At 38.7% G+C, this 19,206-nt stretch overlaps 1 protein-coding gene across 2 annotated transcripts in view; it reads right to left on the bottom strand.

Moving 5' to 3' along the window:
- The window catches only part of TAFA2 (TAFA chemokine like family member 2), a 205,335-nt gene extending 186,633 nt beyond the window's left edge, over window positions 1-18,702 (bottom strand). For both annotated transcript variants that reach the window (XM_067289941.1, XM_067289943.1), the window contains exon 1: window positions 18,179-18,702. The gene's annotated coding sequence lies outside the window, so the exon portion shown is untranslated. The remainder of the gene's footprint in view (window positions 1-18,178) is intronic.
- Between the last annotated feature and the right edge of the window lie 504 nt (window positions 18,703-19,206).

The following is a 19,206-nucleotide window of genomic DNA, read 5'->3' as shown; positions in this document are numbered from 1 at the left end:
CAGCAATGTCATGAAATGAAACAAAATGTGTAACTGAGGCAAGACTCATAAAAGGAGATAAATTTTATTTTAAAATTAAAACAGGTCAGTACAAATTCTCCAAGTCATCATAGCTATTCACATTCAAACTCTCATTTTCCATAATTTTTAAAATTGCTCCTCAAAATTGTGATGTGCAAACATTATATTTTCAAGAATTATAGGCAAGGTCATAAAGTATTACTTCTCATTGTATAATTCTGAACTAGTCATCGCATATCAATGGCCAAATTCTATTAGTCCCAAACTACAGGAAAATATGCAAGTTTGATCAGCTGAAATTTTTCTGCCCCTGCAACCCAAGTTTAGGCATATTTATGGACCAATCAAGATTCCCCGCAGAAAGCTCAGATTTGGTCTTCAGAATAGCATGCAGCTGTCATTATAGCTTTGTCCAGATTAGAAAAAGTGATTCAAATTCTGCTGGGATTAGCTAATTCAAGATTGTCTCACCAGGGATTGAAACAGTGAATGCCATGGCTAAAAATGAATGGAATGTCAATTCTTGAATTGAAAGAGCTGCATCTCTGTATCTAAGGCTGCAACGGCTCTCCCAAACACCCGAAGTCCACAGTGATTCTAACCTTGGATGAGCCCCCACTGATGTGACAGCATCTCTTGGCTAACAGAGGGTTGAATCAAGAACTAAACTTTCTAAACTACAGCTCAAAGGCCAAGGTCCTTCTTGTCACCTGTACTGCATACCAGCCAGAACCACTGAAATAAATAACCTGAACTAGAAATACCAACTCATCTTCTGTGCAATGAGGATGCAGCTCTTACAACAGCTTGTTCAGTGACTGAGACTAAAAATGTTCTGAATCAAATCACATTTGGCTTTAAGCCAAAATTTTCAATTAAATGTTAGAGAAAGCAAGGGGAAAAAAAAATTCAGCACACAACAAACTACTTTCAATCAGCAAGCTACTTTCTCTTGGGAATGTTTTGCAGGAAGTTTTGGAAATAAAAGCCACTGCAATTATTATTATAGTAAAGGTATGCAAACACATTATTTAGGAGAAGATTTGGGGGGAATGGGGATCAGATTACTTGAATACAAGGCTTACTAAGGTTCCTCTCCATTTTCCAGGACTTCCTGACTTACTTTGGAGTCAGCTCTATCTCAAGTAATTTTTTAAAATTTTGACCTGGCAATGCCTGCTTCTCTGAGAAGGGTTTCATAAAGATCTGAATCAGGACTCCTCAGGGCATACAGAGTTACAAGTAGTTTATATCTCATTTAATTAGGGGAATTTGATTAAAATACAGAGCTGTTTTTTCAGCATATGAGTCCTCATTGTATGTACATATTTTTTTTTCCATGCACAAATGACAATAAGTCATGTTATGTATGCTGCCTCACAATTTACACATACCATCTTAATTTGTGTTTGCAGAAAGCTTCCACTTGGAGTTGTAGAACCACAAATTATAACTGAGACCAATAGAAGCTTAGACGGACTAGAAGGACTTAGAATCTCTAATATCAACTACTGTGGGCCTGTGTTAGCTGAAAATGCAGTCCTGCTGTCCAAAAAAAATGCTTTCAGTGGGGGGGTGGGAGGGGAGAATAGGCTCACTGGCTCTGAGAAAGACATCCACATCACCCAACATAAAAACTGTTGCCTCCTCATGTTGAAGTTTCATTCCCATTCACACTGAGCAATACTGCTGATGTAGCTCAGCATAAGCAGGTTATTCAGACATGATAAAAATCATCAGGTGAGCTTCCCAGAAAACAAACTTCCTGGTCTAGGTTTAGACTGGAAATAGGATGAAATTCAAGATTATAGTGACAGTTTTTCTGAGGTTCTCTTCTATATTGATATGAAAGAGAAATGTAACTTTAATCAGAAGTAAGAGTAGCAAAATTTCTTCTGGAAAATGGCGCTAATGAATTCATTTGGGAAAGTTCTTGAGCAAAAGAAAGGGGGAACAATTCAGAACAGCTTCCACACTTCTGTCATCTCCCTCCTTTTTATTACAAAATGGCGACTGATTATAAATATATCTATGTAGCTATTGAAATAAAAACTGCCAAAAGCTACAAAGTTAATGCCTCAAATTTAATGGAAATAGTAAATCCAAATTAATAGTAAAATCTGTTTAATATGAAGAAGGAACTTTACGACTACTGACAGATACTTACTATGAATACAGCATATAAGTATCCTGATTAATGTAGGTCCTACAGAAGCCACCATGTAGATAATTAAAAAGCAGAAAAATCATTTGTATTTTCTGGTTTCTTTCAAAGTCCATGATTGTTTGCAGCAGGTACATATGCATGTGTACAGCATGTGAACTGCACCCTCCGGACCATGCTGTGTTACAACCTTCAAGTACTTGCATCCTGTCAAAGGGTGGCTCGTAGAGCAGAATGAAAAGGGTTCATCAGACTTCTTCCACTTTGTACAAATACTGTTGGGCAGCATTTTGTACTCATTTCTGTGAAATGCCTTTGTATAAACTCAGCCAGAACATGGCCCAAAGCAGATGTAGTACTGCCTTATCCCTATGCATCAGATGTCTTGTTTGAAAGTTGTTTTCCCACTATTCATGGGCATTCCAGGCATATGCAGGTTCATGGCTTGGTCAGAAACCCTGGTCAGATACTTAATGGTTGGTTATTTTGAACTAGGGCTGAACAAAGTTCATCCTTCATTCATTTTTACCTAAATAGCGTTCAGCATCAGTTCAGTTGTACAAATTGCTGACACTAATTCTTTCTAACATAGACAGGCCCTAGGGTTTTAAACTGTATCCATCAATCTAAGAATATCTATGCACTCTAACATTTAAAGACAGATTAGGTCATTAGTTATGAAACCTCCAACAGTTATTGTAAGTTATCATAGATAATGTACTAGGAATTTTAAAATGTTTTCTCATTCTATAAGCATTTTAAAAGCAAATTTAAAACTACTTAGGCAGCTAAGTACATATGAAGGATAATGTTTATTTACTGAGAGAAGTACAATCCTCAAATTCCTGCAGGAGCTTACGGTTAGACCTGCCATAAAATATTTTCTGTCTGTGTCACATGTGGCATTAGAAACTTTTTTTCAAATATTATATCTTTGGTTATTTATATCATTTGTTGTAATTAAAGTTAAAAGAACTCTTTGCAAAATGGTACGTACAATCTTTCCAACCATAATTAATGTTTTTACGTGTTTTGTCATCAATGAGAAATTTAGAAAACTGCATTACTCAATACTCATTGGGTATTTAGTCTCCAATTAGTCACATATCAATGCTCTGCTAATAGAAGAGTCCTGCAACAACGCCTGCTCACATAGAGGTGCAGGGAGGATCAAGGCAGTTCCTTGACAGTCCAGAAACAGTAAGGGTCCTTGAAGACCCTCAGCAAATTAAAACACAGTGAAAAACTATTTTGCTGATATTGAGGAGTGAACAGAAGAATTCTGGGGAAGAAACAAAGAGAGGGATACGGGATGAGGAGACAGGGCATACTGCCCAATCATGTCAGGGTTGGGACTCAAGTATTTTGTTTACCCCAGTGACTTCAACTATTGTTGTAGCAAATACATTTTTCATACTGTAAGAATCACTTCACAAGACAAATGATAAGTAAACCCACTTATTATATTTAAAATTCTGTAAAATTCTGTGTAAGGGTTTAATAATCTAAGAAGTACCAAAGCAGATGTACTTATATCACTTCTTCCCATTAGACAAGAGAATGGAGGAGTTGCTTTGTTTTGTTTTCTGTATTTTTCTTTCAAATTCTGGTTCCATAGATTGATTCGATCCAGCTCCACTGAGGACAGTGGGAGTTGGGGAGCTGATGCCAGCGGACCTATATTTTACATAGCAGCCAAGACTAATCACTAAAGAAGTTTAATGAATCACAGTCAAATCACTCATGGGAAAATCAAAACCACAAAGGAAATCTTTATAACATTCTCACTGTTTGCTTTGATAAAACATTAGTACACATTAGAAAAAATGTACTTCTCACTCTTATACGTCAAGGCAAATGGATCATTGCCCCAGCTAGGAAGATGTTCTGATTTACAGCTATAGACATAGAGGCAGATAGCTAAGGTGAGGGCTAAGGACTGAAAGATCCTCTTGCAAATGTCAGTCTTGCAACTGAACCAAAATAATGGACAGCAAAATCTTTTGCTTTATCTTTGTATAGTACCTCACTCAACAGGGCTGTGAGCCTGATTGGGTGTGGTAAGTGCCACTGTCACAAAAATAATGAATATAGAATATGCCTCTCTTATGCTTGTGCATTTGGTTTATTTCTCTGAAACAAGATTTGTACACTGATTCAGTATAAACCCATTAATTTACATGGAAGCTCTTTGTCCCTTCTCCCCATATTACAGCATAGTCCAATAAATGCTTGTGCTTAAGTGAACCATCCCTCTAGATGATGCTCTCAGCAAAAAAAGTTGATCTGAGAAATAAAATTTAGTTAATGTCATGCTCTTCATGATTTAAAGTGAAAGCTGAAATCAACCTTTCCAGACCTACTTTAAACAAAATTATTTTCTGATTATTTATTCCTCTTAGAATTGCCAGAAACATTAAATCTAGCTTACTCAGTTTTGCCAACAGGCTCATAACTTTCTTGTGAGCTTTTTCAGTCAGCTGAAGACCCAGCCTTTGAATTGGGAGCAGAGATATTTTCTCACACAGTCTGGATTTTGCATTAGATTACATCACTAAATAACACACATACAAAGAGCAGAAAACAAAGTTTTAGCAGAAAATGTCCCCAAGCTTAATTAATTTCATAATTGTTCTGTATGATATTATAATTCTTCCTGTTATCTACTGGGTCTTGGGACAGGACTCAATTCAAGATCAAGAGACCTAAATTTAGGCATTTAAATATAAGTACTCAATTCAGTTGACTAAACACGGTCGTCTGGTGCCATCTGATATGCCTATGAGTCTCACATCATAGCTCTGATATAGAGCTGTAAGTCCCATGCAGATATCTTAGATACTTCAGCACATTTAAGGTGCTTGCTACTGATGGTTACATCACAAGTTTGGGCAAGTTATTCAACTTCCCTAATTTGCCATGATTTGAAATACAGTTGATCCAAAGTGTCTTAGGGCAAGCAGAATCATCCTACAGGTCTATTGACAGGGACAGGACTCAGACACCTAAACATAAGCATCTAGCACCCTCCAAGATGCCCCAGGGCAAGGGATTGGCAGATATGGTGCCCGGCATATAGGATTCTGCACCCACCTGGAGTAGCACTTGGAGGCCAGACAAGATACTCCAGAGTGCCTGAAATGATCTGAGGCAGCTGAAACCTACCCTAGATCTCCATTGACTATAACCTTAAAGCATCTAGCTCACGTGTAGGCAGTTACAGTTAGACATCTGTTTTAGGTGTCAGTCTCAAGCTGCCTCTAAGGTCCTCTTTGGTAAGCTGTGACCGAATTTCCAATAGCAAAAAACAAGCAGCACTGGCCTCTTCCTTAAAACATCAGAAAGCATCAACAAGGTGAGAAACACTAAGTTTTTATATCCTTTGCATATTACTTAAGTCTCTGAAGAAGTTTCTATAAACATTAAATTAGGACATTGTATCTTTGAATGTATCTTTGTAAAGATTCATTATCTAACAATAAAATGATTGAATTACAACTAAGGGCATATTTATTTTTAGTCCTATGTAACTTGGTTTTTTTGAAGAAAGAGGGAGATGTCTATAAAGGTTTTCTTTTCAGATTCTTTATGCTGGCTCAGGAATTTTATTTGATGATGCATCATTATTACTCTTCTCAAAATAGTGGGGGATTTAATACGCTTTTGAGCAGAGGCTTCAAGATTAAAAAGAATAACTTCAAAAAATAAAATTGCTATCATACTTTTGGACAGGCAAGAACCATAATACTACGAGACTACTGTTACACCAAGCTGTATCACTTCAAATCATAAATTTTAATCACTGGAAAAAAGGATTTTCAGGCCAATCAAATAAAACGAAATGATGGTAAAACACAATTGTATTGTTCTCCAGCTTCCAGACTTGCTAATATCGGTAAAAAGGTAAATTCCAACTACAAGTTTTATTAGTGTTGAAAATGCTGAAAGGTGGCTCCTCCTTCACCTTTTCAATGAAATCAGCCACCCAAAGAGCTTTTATTGTGTTAGAGACATAGGGTGAATTTGCAGAGTAGTTGTGTGAAAGACTCCACTTCCTTTTCTCTGACAGATTTAGGCCATCTGAGAAGGTTTTAAACTTCTTTTCTCACCTCAGAGACCAAAATTAAAGAGGAGCTATTTGGTACTCAGTCTGAAAGTTTACAGTACCGAAGGCTAGCAGAGAAACTGAGCACATGGAGTTAACCACAAAGTGATATTTTAACATTCAACTTTAAAGACAGGACTGCTAGCAGTTACAAAATTAGCTGCATCTCTGTCCTGTTCGTAGTGTCTCTTGGTGAAGCCATCTAACTTTTTCCCGAAAACTACTCTGTCTTACCCAGATACTTGCTTAGATCAACAGCAGAGCCCAAGCCCACCTGACCTACCCACAGGAAGAGATAGATTGAAGAGTCAGACAGAAAAGAGAGCTCCCGTTTTTAGATCCATTTTATATTGCTATACTTAATTCTTAATATTAGCACTAAAAATAACTTTGGCTTTAAAATCTTGCTGGTTGTTTTATACACCACTGTTCTCAGACCAGTTAGGCTTTCTGAGTAAGCCTAGTGCTGAAGGTCAGCGAGTACTAGGGAATGGCAAAACGATGGCTATGCTCAAAGAGAGAAAGGCATAGAGGCTGAAACCATTCAGGGATATGAGGAAATTCACACTCACACAGTAAAGAAAGAGACAAAAATGGACTTAGTTCCAGAATCATGACAAGTTCATTGGAAATTTAACTGGTAAATTAAAACTACAGAAAATTACTACTATAAATTATTATGCTGGTAAGCCTGGAAAGAGAAGAGCAAGGATTTCTGTTCTATTATTACACCAGTACCAAAGTAATTCAGCATTACTATTCACTGTGGTGAGGGACATTTAACTTAAAAGTCCAGTTTTTGTAGAACCATATATTTACAAGCATATAGAAGTTCTTAATTATTAGCATGTAGTTACTGATCAAGGATGCTCTTCATCCAATCACAATCAAAAAAAACCCTAATGGAACAATAGATTCAGTTTCATTTTTCAAAGAAAGTTTCTTGGACAGGAGACTACATTAAAGATTGTTTAAATTAAAAAAGGAAGGACGTGCATAATCTCTTCATCATTCTCATCTTCCCCAATTATGGCCTTGTCTTCTTCAATGTTAGAAAGTATTTATAATAGTTAATAATGAAAAAGCCTTGAAAAATCAGGCTTCCATAGAAAAGTCAGAGGCAGACCTGTCTTTCTCCAATGTACGGTTTGAGATTTCTGGTAAATACAAATGAAATAGCTTCAACAAATGCAAAAAAAGCACAAACTAGAAAAAAAAAGTGCAAAGGCTTCTTTCCTCCCAAAGGGGAATGACTGTTCAATATCTGTAAGAGTTAGTGTTATGTAAGCCTTCCTATAGCAGTGTTATGGGAAAAGTTGGTTACCACTAAACAACGGAAAAAGTATGATAAAGCATTTGTCCAGGTATGAAGCAATATTTTCTCACTGTCTCACATTTTCATGTCCTTCTTCTGTGAGAGCTTATTCCCACTTGTTTTCCGGGCTCCAGCACTTACAAAAGTTCCTTAACAGAGCAGCTCCCATTCTTCTTCAAAGAGACCTACTGGATAAAAACTAAAGGTGTTTATCAAGACCATAGTCACCAGAGAACCTTAACAACTCTTGTACCTGACTTCAGTCACAGACTTTTCATGTCATGAACAGTTACATGGATATAAATTCAAGAATTCTCCTGACATGAGGGGCAAGAAGAAACAAGAGAGAACAAGGATTTAATAATAATAATAATATCTAGTAAAAATAATTACACTGTGGGAGCCAATGTATCATTATCCACTGTGCTCCAACATTGATTCTGCCTCCAAAACTACCAATAATCTAAAACCTGAAACTCTTGTGGAAGGCCTGACTCATCCAGTAGCAAAGACCAATTGTGAAAATGTAATTACCCAACAAACAACAGCCCAGAAAATGGTATAACAAAGAAACATGCATCTTTATAAATCTTTGCATTCTGTCATTACTATGATATAAGCTCCATAGGCCACTGCTGAATCTGGAACGCAAATGTGTATAGAGCAAAACTATGCACATTTGTCTCTAGGTTTCTGTTGATAATATAAGACTAATAAAGATTAATTCTGTGAATGTCATATACAAGTAGTTCATAACTTTTTTAGGATTGTTATACTGTATTTTATAGGCAAGTGGAAGTGCAAGCTGGAAACAAAACAAAGAATAGATATATCTGTGGAGAAACAATAAAATAACAATAGCTGGGCCATTTTCTAAAAAGATTCTCTTTCCAGGTGCCAGATAAAAGTTATACAGATCTTCTGTCAAGACCAGAACATATACAGAAATTAAAAGCACTGGACGGCTACAAACTGTCTCTGTAAGAAGGAACCCATGAATTGCCAACAATTACTTGAGTTAAAACACCAAGAAAGGCACAGACAGACTGAAATATGCAACTCAGAATAGCTGTGGGTGAAATGATAGCTGCTTACTTTTTCCCATAAAATAGCAAAGTTTAGCTAGGATCAGGTACACACAGACATTTTGTTTTATCTCTTTGTTAAATGACTAACACATTTGGGGAAATAAATAATAGTTTGCTTTAAAAATGCCGCTTTGAATCAGCTTAATCACTGACTAGTGAGAAACATTTTATTTCAGGTGACAGTCAGAGTTAGGCCAAGAACCAGAAAGTTTGCAACCCAACTTAAACAGTGCTGAGCTAAAAAGTTCCAGCTTCAAGAGAAATGAGGGAAGTGCAGCTTTCACCTTAACTATGTAACAAAAGGAAGTGCAAAGGAGTCTAAGGCACAGAGAAGTTCTGAACTTACAGTATCCAATGAAACATATCATATCCCTGAGCTATGGAGCTGACAAGAATATTAGGTAGCTAGAAAACCAGCATTTTTTTCCTCATATGTGCATTACACTCATTTTACTTCAGCATTTAACATATATTGATTCAAAGAAAGGAAATTTTCCCCTGTAACATTTTCAATATTGTTCCTGCAAAGCAACTGTGAGAACCAGGCACAAACTGTGGTATGCAACAAAGACAGACAGTCAATTAGAGGATTATTTTCACTACGGCTTGATTACAGGGTTCAAAGCTGAAAGATGAAGACCTTCAGAACGTGCACTTCCACCTGCTGCTATGACAGGGGCATGGACAATGTTTCCCTATATCAATCATTTCTATATTCTGTTGAAACACAAACTCTAAGTAGTAGACAAAAGCAAAAAAAAAAAAAAAAATTTGGAATTCATGGAAGAGTTTGGGGGATTTACCATAAGCTATGTTATCAGCAGAATGCATATACATTTATGGCATTTAGTTTGTATCCATTAACTAGATATAATTTACCACAACGACAGAACCAGAATTGTATAGCCCCAACTAGTAGATATTATTGATTGAATACATACACCGGTGTAATCTAAGCTATCAGCTATGAAAAATGAATTTACATGCTGTTACTGAGGCATCTGCAATTTTTGCAAATTTTTTATTAGATAACTATTTAATTTGTAATATTATTGTAATAAATTGAATATTAGCATTAATGAAGGAATATATGAGAATTATGTACCAATGCCAAAATGACCACATCTATACAAAACATATGGAATATTACTTGTGTCTGTGTTTAAATTAAGTGTTATTCAAAATGTTCTCCAGGGGTGGGGGAAGAACATAAACTCATTTTTTTTAACTTGTTCAAAGCAAAAAAAATTATCCATTCATTTTAAATTTTGATTTTGTATGCTGTTAAAATAGCATATGCAGTAGTCTTATCTATCTTATTGATGACAACATGGTGGCTATTGGACTGACATAAGGATCTTCAAAGTTTCTAAATATATATATATTCTAATGAGATAATCCCTAGAGTATGGATATGGAGGAATGCTATCCAAATAATGTCACTCCTATTGCAGAATTGGTTTCAAATTAATTGTTTCTTTCTAAAGCTATAATTATCAGGAGGAGTGCAGTTAGTCAGAAAAGATGAAGTTAAAAAGTGCATAATGTTTAATAGCTCATTAAATAGAAAATATATTGTAAATTTGGGAATCAGAATGACTTGCAGCTAACTGTGAGATGATGGGTCATGGCATATGCAAAGAGACTTTTTTGGCAGGAAAGCAATTTGGTAATGCTGACTGCAGACTGCATTTACTTGACATTTGGAAAGATCATATGACACCAATGCAGATGAGGTGAACTTAAACAGTGAGAAGAAAAGGAAGGACAAGGAGAGCTAGAGGAGACAAAGTTAGATTATGAGTGGTTGGTGTATGATGAGGAAGAGGAGAACATGAGTGTCATTATCATGAGTTTAATCTGTATAGTGGCAAAGGGGACAAGAAGTTATATTAAAGAGACCCAGGGTATTCATGCAATTATAGTGATAGCTGTGTCAGCACTTTTCTTGCAGAGGAGTTTTATTTAGAACTCCTATAGGTGAAAAACAAGTGATTTTATAATTTCTCTAAAAATAAGAAAACATAGTAACTGTTATGTATCAATTGCTCTGAATATGATTTTAAAAGCATACTTCATTTTTTAAGAGCCTGAAGTACGTATTTACCAGATGTCAATTATGTATTTACAATAGGTACAACAAATTAGAGCAACTCTAAAGAAATTCTGAAACATTTAAGAATTATTATACTGGTAAAAAAAATCCCAAAACATTACATCACAGCTTCAAAGAGAAAGAAGTTCAAAAAGTCCAAGCTACGATCAAGCTTTCCCCTAGTATATTTTTGCATAAGCAGTGACCCCAGCAATGACAGGAGAGCATGAAGGTGTCACCGAAATGGGAGAAGGCGGCTGTGCACTTGCATGGCCACCACTAGAACAAGGCACGCGTGCCACACTGGCCTGCAGGACTGTGAAGGTTAATGCCTCTTACAGTCATCTAAAAGCATGAAGTGATGGCTGACATACTGTGGGCTCAGATTTGCAGATGAAGCACAAGCAGCTTATAAGAGGAAGAAAGTCACACAGTGTTACATTCTTTTCTTGTTAGTTTTTGACAAGTTGATCTGTGTGGTAAAGCAAAAAAACGCCGGTACGATCACCAAAAATGTTTCTATCAAATTATAATGTTTATAAATAGAAAATAACAAAATCATGTTGCCATAAAGAAGAATGAATCTGTGTGGAAATTAAAAAAGCATTTCCCAAGACTGGAGTTCAACCAACCCCTATATTCAAAGCCATTTCTCTTTTTTGGGGGACATCCATTATATAAATATCAGCGCAATGCCTCAATTATGAAGGTCTGAACACTTTGGAAGTAGTGTATTTTAAATATTATCTTAATTCCTATGCAAGCGATATCCTTCATGATTCTAGCTTGAACAGAAAAATGCAGGATCATATAATGAGAAGTGTCAGGCAACATTAACCGTATTGGCTGATAATATCGTATCTGAATTTATAGCGTGTTATGTTAGCATACAAATACAATATTCCTTCTGCCTTGGTTCCAGTAAGCTTAGAAACCAGAGCTTTATTTCCTGCTTTTACCAGACCTCAAGATAAAACTTCCCATCTTATTTAAGCACAGCTTATTTGTCACAATACATAGATAAATAATTTTCAAAGCTAAATAAACACAGGTATCAGTTCAGAGATGGTATTCTTCTCTTATCATGGTGCTGAAACAGATCATTTTTCTCCAATTAAGCTTTAAATATGACATAACTTCTTACAGGAATACCATAGCCTGATATACTTCTTCAGAAAGTGATATTTTGCTCTAGGTTCTACACTAGTAATATCACATTGAAGAATAACATGATTGTAATTGCCGTTTCTAATACTATAATTTAGGATAGCTACTTGTATCATCTTTCTGAAAATTACCTACTGATATATAGTTTCTGTTCTAAATGTAAGGGGATTGAATATCTATAAAAGATGTAGGACTGACGATCCATCGAGACTAAACTCAAGTCTTGAATTTATACACAGAGTACAGTCACAAATGTAGTCTTCTGAGCAGCACCCCACCCACAAGCCTTCAAAATGGATCGCTCTAAGCCGTAAAAGTGTAGCTGGCAACACTTATCAAGGCTTGCTCCAGAAAAGTCTTTAAGCACATAATTAATATGACTGATCCCGTCGAAGCCACGTGCTTACAGCTCAAGTGCCTTGCTTGATCAGACCTCTAGTTTTGCCTCTCTGCACATACAGCAAGAGCACATCCTAATTTTTGCTAGTGGTGACTTTTATGACTTAGACACCTCTACAGTAGGAACTGAACTGAGACTACTAACTCATTTTAGACAAACCATGAAACAAGCTTCAGATGGTACTGACTTTTGTCCCTTACTGGAAAAGATCCAAATTTCAAATGGTTTCCTATATAGAAACGACACAGAAAAACATTATCCATCCTCGGAGCCATCCAGCCATTCTACTGTACTTTACAGTGTTATTAAGTGTAATGATACAACAGCTAACTATGAATTATGGTTGGGCTTAGAACTCCAAAGGCCAAACAGATATCTTACACAGGAGCAAACATCCGAAGAGTCTCAGCTCAAAGGGGAACTAGAGTGCATGGTTTTGCCACAGCGCTCACAAACGTCCTTACTTGCATTTCTGGCAACATATATGATCCCATGCATGTGGTTGCATGGCAGAGGAAGGCACCTAGCTTGAGCCCACACATCGGATGCTCTGGGGTAGCTTCTCTCTCACATGTAGTTTCGCATGATGAGCCATAGGGAGAGACTGTAACCAGGGAGAGCCTCCCATACAAAGATGCTCGGATGCTCCTTTGAGCATGAAAAGCCATTTGGTGATCCAGGAACAGCACTATATCGCCTCCCCTCTTCCATGACATGACATGTCAGAGACGAGAAGAGGGCCACATATCAGTCTGTGGCACAGTGCCCTGCTGTATAAATATATGTGATGCAAAAAACTGCAGTGGGGGAGCGTGAGGACAAAATCCAATAGAAAGTATCATTGTGAAGGTGAGAGACTTGTCAGGTCTGTGTTCCTGTCTCCAAAAGAGCTCGTGTGAGACTGCACATTACTAAGAGATTTATTTTTAAAATGTATTATATCGTGCTTTTAAAATGGAAAAAAAAAGCAAAAACAATACACTAGGCAACTGCAGTTTGGTTCTAATAAGTCAGTTAAAACATACAATACTGCAAAACTGTCTCTTTGCATTTCAAGAAGGAAGTTGCTTTACTGGATTAGGCCAGTGGTCCGTCTAGTCCAGTACCTCATCTGCAGATAGTCGATGTTAATACTGCAGCAGAGGTAAGAAATCTTCCACACAAGGAGAGGCTGGTGTCCACCCAAAAGTAAAAGGTTGTGTATTTATTTCAAAAATGTTTCATAATTACAATTCCATTTCAAAATCAATTTGCTATTTAAACAATTGAATAGGGTTTTTGCACTGTGCTTGCGCATTTGTTAACTTAAGAAGTCTGGCAATCTAAAGCACCTCACATAGTCCTAATTCCAATTCATGATTTAAGCATGGAAGGTTACCAAACTTCAACGAGTCCAAAAAGGCTCTATGTGCTTTTATCTGTGTGCTACCCCGTATTATTGTCCTTCCCTTGGCATTGTTGAAGGGGTGCTCAAAGTACAGGAAGCTGTATACAATGCTGTCTGGGTGTTAAGAGACTCATGTTCAGGTTTTATATTACAAGATCAACAAGCAGATATGAAATGAGGCTACTGGAAAATGTCAGCTATTAACATAGTACAGATTATGAGGTTTGATAAGCTTTAAACAAGGGATTAACCCAATTTCCCACTTTCCATGCATGCAATTATATAAGTGACTGCTTCTATACTGCAAAAGATATGGGCACTACTCTTTTGCAAATGCTTACTCATGAAAGAACCTGCTAGTAGGACCAAGGATCAAACCTATATAAAGCATTTTCCAGTGCTACATCAGGCAATAGCTACAGCTACAAAGCATTCTGCGAATAAGTATTCTGACATATCAGAATTGAAGAAAAAGCTAAGAAAGCTTTTTTGGGTAACTTCTTCCCATTTTGTCTAAGTATGTAGTGTCCTGCCATAGCCACTATTGTAAAGCATGATCTCATTACTATTTTCTCTCTTCTGTCTCTAAAGTGTTTTTCAAAAAATGCTGCATGAAAGAAGTTCTGTAAAAATACCTTGAATTGTTTATCTTGAAAATGTGGCTGCTTCACAGTAGCATTATGAAAAAGTACATCAGATGGACATTATTATTTTGTGTACTCTTTTGGTAAAAAAATGTCTATATATGGCAAGCATGAGTGGCTGGCGAGGGTGCATAAAGAATCAAAGCATAATAATCACTTCGCTTCCAGGTTCTACCAAGAGCAAAAGGAGAGAGCGCTGTAGGCTGTCACCGGGAAAAGGAATGACGTTATTGTCAAGGTTGCCACTTTCATTCTAAAGGCTCGTGTCTGGTGAGTTTTATAAGTTTGAATTGAATTATGGGGAGGACTGTTCTTAAGCATAAGTGTTTATTAATGGCTTACAAAACTAAATAACTGGGCCAAATTTGCTGTTGAAATAAACTGCATAGTTCCAACAGTGGGTCTCTGTCTTTAAAAAGTATTTCAAATGAGAAGACGTGCACCTAAAATGGATTCTGTGAAGCTCGGTATGTAAATGTTTTCTCATCCTAAAAAAGTAAGTGAAATCCATTTTAAGTCCAAACTTAAACTCAGTGTTCTAAAGATAACAGAGCAAATCTCCAGTTGGTTAAAAATGTCAGAGCTTCAGCCACTTCAATGGAGCTATGACAGTCTACATCAGCTGAGTCTTAACATATAAAAATGGTGGTGAATGGGGAGAGTTTAGTATTCACCTCTACTGACATAGGACCTTTTTGTTATATTCATGCAAGCACAACTTCTGATTCTATCCTTTTAAAATTCTGTATTTCAAAAGGAAAATGGAAAATGTATTTGCAAACGAAAAGCTATTGCTACCTGAATTATCTGGAGCTATAGTAGAAAATCAGTGCGAGTAAGACAACAAACACGTCATTTAAATGAGATGTCTAAATATAGACTGTAAATATGAGACTGAACATTAGTTAATTAGATTTGTAGAGTCTTCACTTGCTTTGGCCTTTGTTTCATCATGCAGTCTTTGTTTACTTTCATTTATTTTCTTTGTTTGATGACGTTTGACTAATAAATGCATTGATGAATTGCATCAGTAAATGCCATCCATATATCACAAAAATAGAATGTGCTCAGTGTTTCTAGCATGGTGATGCTAGAGGATTTTTTTCTGTTTGAACTTTCAGTCTTTAACAAAGGAAATAATACTGCTTTGCTGGATAAACCTCCTGATTTTTATTTTCATTTTCAATGAACAAACAGCTGCAGAATAATGTGACTTAATGAAGCATTTCTAATAAAATACTGCAGAAGTTAAAACAGGGGCATACAACTGCTTGCTCAATGATAGTTGTAACATTCAGAATAATTTTTCAAGATGGGGATCACATTTTTGTGTAGATGAGTATTAGGTAATGTGATTTTCTGTCTTCCAAAGTCAGTAATTTCTTTTAGTGTGATAACTGGTTAGCATTTTCCTTTTACTTATTTATAGTAAGTAAAACATACAACATAATTAAGGCAACATATTTTTCTAATGCACAATTTATGCTTTACACAGGTTGATAAGTACTAATACAGTCAGCAATAAATGTAAGAGTGGAGATGCTCAGATCTGAAAAATTCCATGATATGTTTTGCTCATCTGAAAACATATAGTTTGCATTTGTAAAGATGTCCTTTATCAAAAGTCTGTCATCACCTGTGATGAAATTATGAAACTTCTTGGCTACTAAATGTTTTTCTACCACCACAATTCAGTGTAAAGTATTATATGCTTTAAGTAAATCGAGATAGGATTCAATGAATCATCACTTTGCAACTTGCCACTGAAACAATCTCCAATATCCATCTGTACACACATCTATTTACCTCCACACAGAAGTAGTTTTTTATGCATTCTCTAACACAATTATCAAGTTTATTACCTGTATCTACATGAAAGGTGAGATCCCTGGCTTCATAGAAAGAGACAGGTAAAAAGGTTACCCCAATATGATAAAAGGCACTGCCAGATTAGTCCTCATTCTCTGATTAAAACAGTATGACAGGAATCAAGATTTTATCTCAAAGTGACCCACTACCAGCAGCATATCTACAATTAGTACCATATTTTTGAAATCCCCCTTATGTTCAAACAACATATGGAAACACTGAATAGTAACCCCGATCTACTATCAACTAATTGAGCAATGCTTTCCACTAAAATTATGGCACTTAACAAGCCTACAATTATAATAGCAATAGCACTGTAGTTTTTGAGATTAGGACTATATGAAACCACAAAATACATAGTTTGGAATATTGCCGCAGCAATATCAGCTCTTTGAAATAAATTTTTAATTACGAAATTTATATGAATTACTTTACTACTGTTCATTGAACACTTACAAAATAATTTAAAGGCATCAGTATGAAATGACTGCACAATTACTGTGAAAAAGTATAACAGATATAACCTTCACCACCCATGATAAAAACGCCTCAGAAGTATGGTCTTTCCCAACTTCAACTAAGCTGTAGTAGTATTGGACTACTATATTTTAAGTTGTTATGCTATGCTTCAGAAAAGAATCTTAATTTATCAATTTGGCTTCACTTAGATCAGTCCATAAAGTAGCTTTAAAGTGTTAAATACATAGCAGGCTGAATGCTGATGCCTGAAAGTAGTTGGTAAGACAGAGAAACCAGATAACAATTATTATTTAGTCAATAGTAATTTAAATGTATCCAGTGCTGTGAGAAGACCCTAAGACCCTGAACGTTTATGGGGCTTTCAGGGATAGGGGTTGAGTTTGTTTATTATTAAAATTGACAGTTCTTCAGGAGTCAAAGCACGGTTCTTTAAATACAGAACCGGTACTTACTGGGGGTGGGTGGTAGAAGTGAGTGAGATGCTAGTGGTTTTAAAAAAATTGAGAATCTCAAAGGAAAAGCTGGAAAGAGACAACTGTAACTACACATATAATTTAAGATGCTTCAAGCAACGATTTTAACTTCTGGTAAGAATGAAACCTACAGTAGAGACATAAATGACAACTCTGAACAGGGCAGTGAAAGCTATTGCTCTTTCTGCTTTGCATAGATAGGCTGGTGTCCGATCCTACAGTTCCACAAGAACAAAGCAGATTATTTTAAAACTCTCACTTGCAAAGGTATAAGTGAGGTAGAAAAAAAAGAAAAAGCCTTTTCACTCTGAAATACAGAGCCTGTAATTTATTCAGTGGGTAAATGAATTCACTAAAATGGAAAAGAAAGCAATACAGAGAGACAAGATATGTTTCAAATTACATACACCACAACTTGGGGAGCATTACACGCAGAAATAAATGAAGTCATGAATCAGTTCTTTACAGCTCTTTTTAAATGACTGATAAAGCGACCCCTCGCTGCTAACCTGCCCCGCAGCCGTCCAGTAAAGCGGCCGGTCTCCAAAACGGAGGAAACCCCAAGCGCCCGGGGGTGCTGGGAGTTAGCGGTCACCCTTCCCACACAAGTAGTTGGGCTGAAAAATCGGTGGGCTGACTTAGCCCCCCGCCACACACACAGCTCTGCAGAAAGGCTGAAGAATGCTTTAATTAAAAAAAAATAAAAGGAAAAAAAAAAGGAAAAAGAAACGAAAGCCCCCGGCGCAGGGCTGGAGCGGGCTGCCCGGAGCCCGGCCGAAGCCGCACAAGGGAGCCGGAGCCACTGCTCACACCCGGCTCCCCGCAACTTTTCGGAGCCGGAGGCGCGCAGCCCCCGCGGCCCCGCGGGGCTCTGCGCCAGCCGCCGCGGAGCGCATCTCCCGCCTCCGCGGCGCGCACACACACACACACACACACACACTCACACACCTGGGGCGCTCCGCTCGCCTACCTGCAGCCCCGCTCCCTGCTGGAAGCACCCAGCGATCCGCCGCCTCACGTCGGGGCGCAGCTCCGGCCTCACCGCCCCTGCATCGCCGACGAAAGCCCCGCGCTGCCCCAGCGCCCGGGGCATGGAGCGGCGCGGGCGGCGGCTGCGGGTGCCCGTCTCCCCCCTCCTCTCTGGAAAGCAACCAGGGATCCGGCAAGGAGAGCTAGAGGAGGGGTGAAGCGAGTGGGAAGGGGAGGGATGACTTGATGTGCTTCTTGTGCACGATTTCAGAGTATTAAAAAAAGAAAAAATCTTTTAAGAGAGGAAGAAGTACGGGTTAGCTACTGGAAACCAGGAGAGCGAGGAAGTCCTGCAGCCCGGTGCGGCTCTGGCCCCTCCGGCAGCTGAGCGCGGTCCCGATTCAGCCTCGGCAGCAGAGAAAGGGAGGAAAACCCGGCGCGTCCTGCAGCAATCCCCTCCGTTATTGCATCTCTGATTGGTTTGCCTTTCCGACACCACACGACTTCCCCCCTCCTGGTGCCTCCTTCTCCCTCTTGGGAAAAGTAATTGGAGAGTGAGAGATTCACCTTCAGGAGCAGCGGCCCCGCGCGCACCGCGCCGGCGGAGGGGCGGCGGGGGCGGTGCAGGGGCCGCCCGGGGAGCGGGGGGCGCGTCCCGGCGAGGCGGCGGGGGGGCTCGTTCCCGCTCCGCTGCTTATCCGGCTCCTCGCTCCTTCCGTGCCCAACCCGTTGACAAGGCACCAGGTCCCCGGCAGCCCCGCTGCTTCTGGGGCCGCGGCGCCGGCGGCAGCTCCCCCCGCGGCCCTCGCACGCCACGGGCTGGGCCGCCCCCGGCGCGGCTCGGCGCGGCCCCACCGCCCCCGGCGGCAGGGCGGGGGCCGACAGCGAAGTTTCGGCAAACGCACACTCGGCCTGAGGAGGGGGGAAAATCCCCCCGGCCGCCCCCGCGGGACCGGCCGTGCGGACGGGCTGCCCGGGGGGAGCCCCCGCCCCCGCGGGAGAGCCGCGCCGCGCCCCACCGCGCCGCGC

The sequence above is a fragment of the Apteryx mantelli genome, chromosome 1 (assembly GCF_036417845.1).
Source record: "Apteryx mantelli isolate bAptMan1 chromosome 1, bAptMan1.hap1, whole genome shotgun sequence".
In the NCBI taxonomy this organism is placed as follows: Eukaryota; Metazoa; Chordata; class Aves; order Apterygiformes; family Apterygidae; genus Apteryx; species Apteryx mantelli.
Note: the sequence above shows the minus strand (reverse complement) of the source record. Positions and strands in the feature narration are given on the sequence as shown.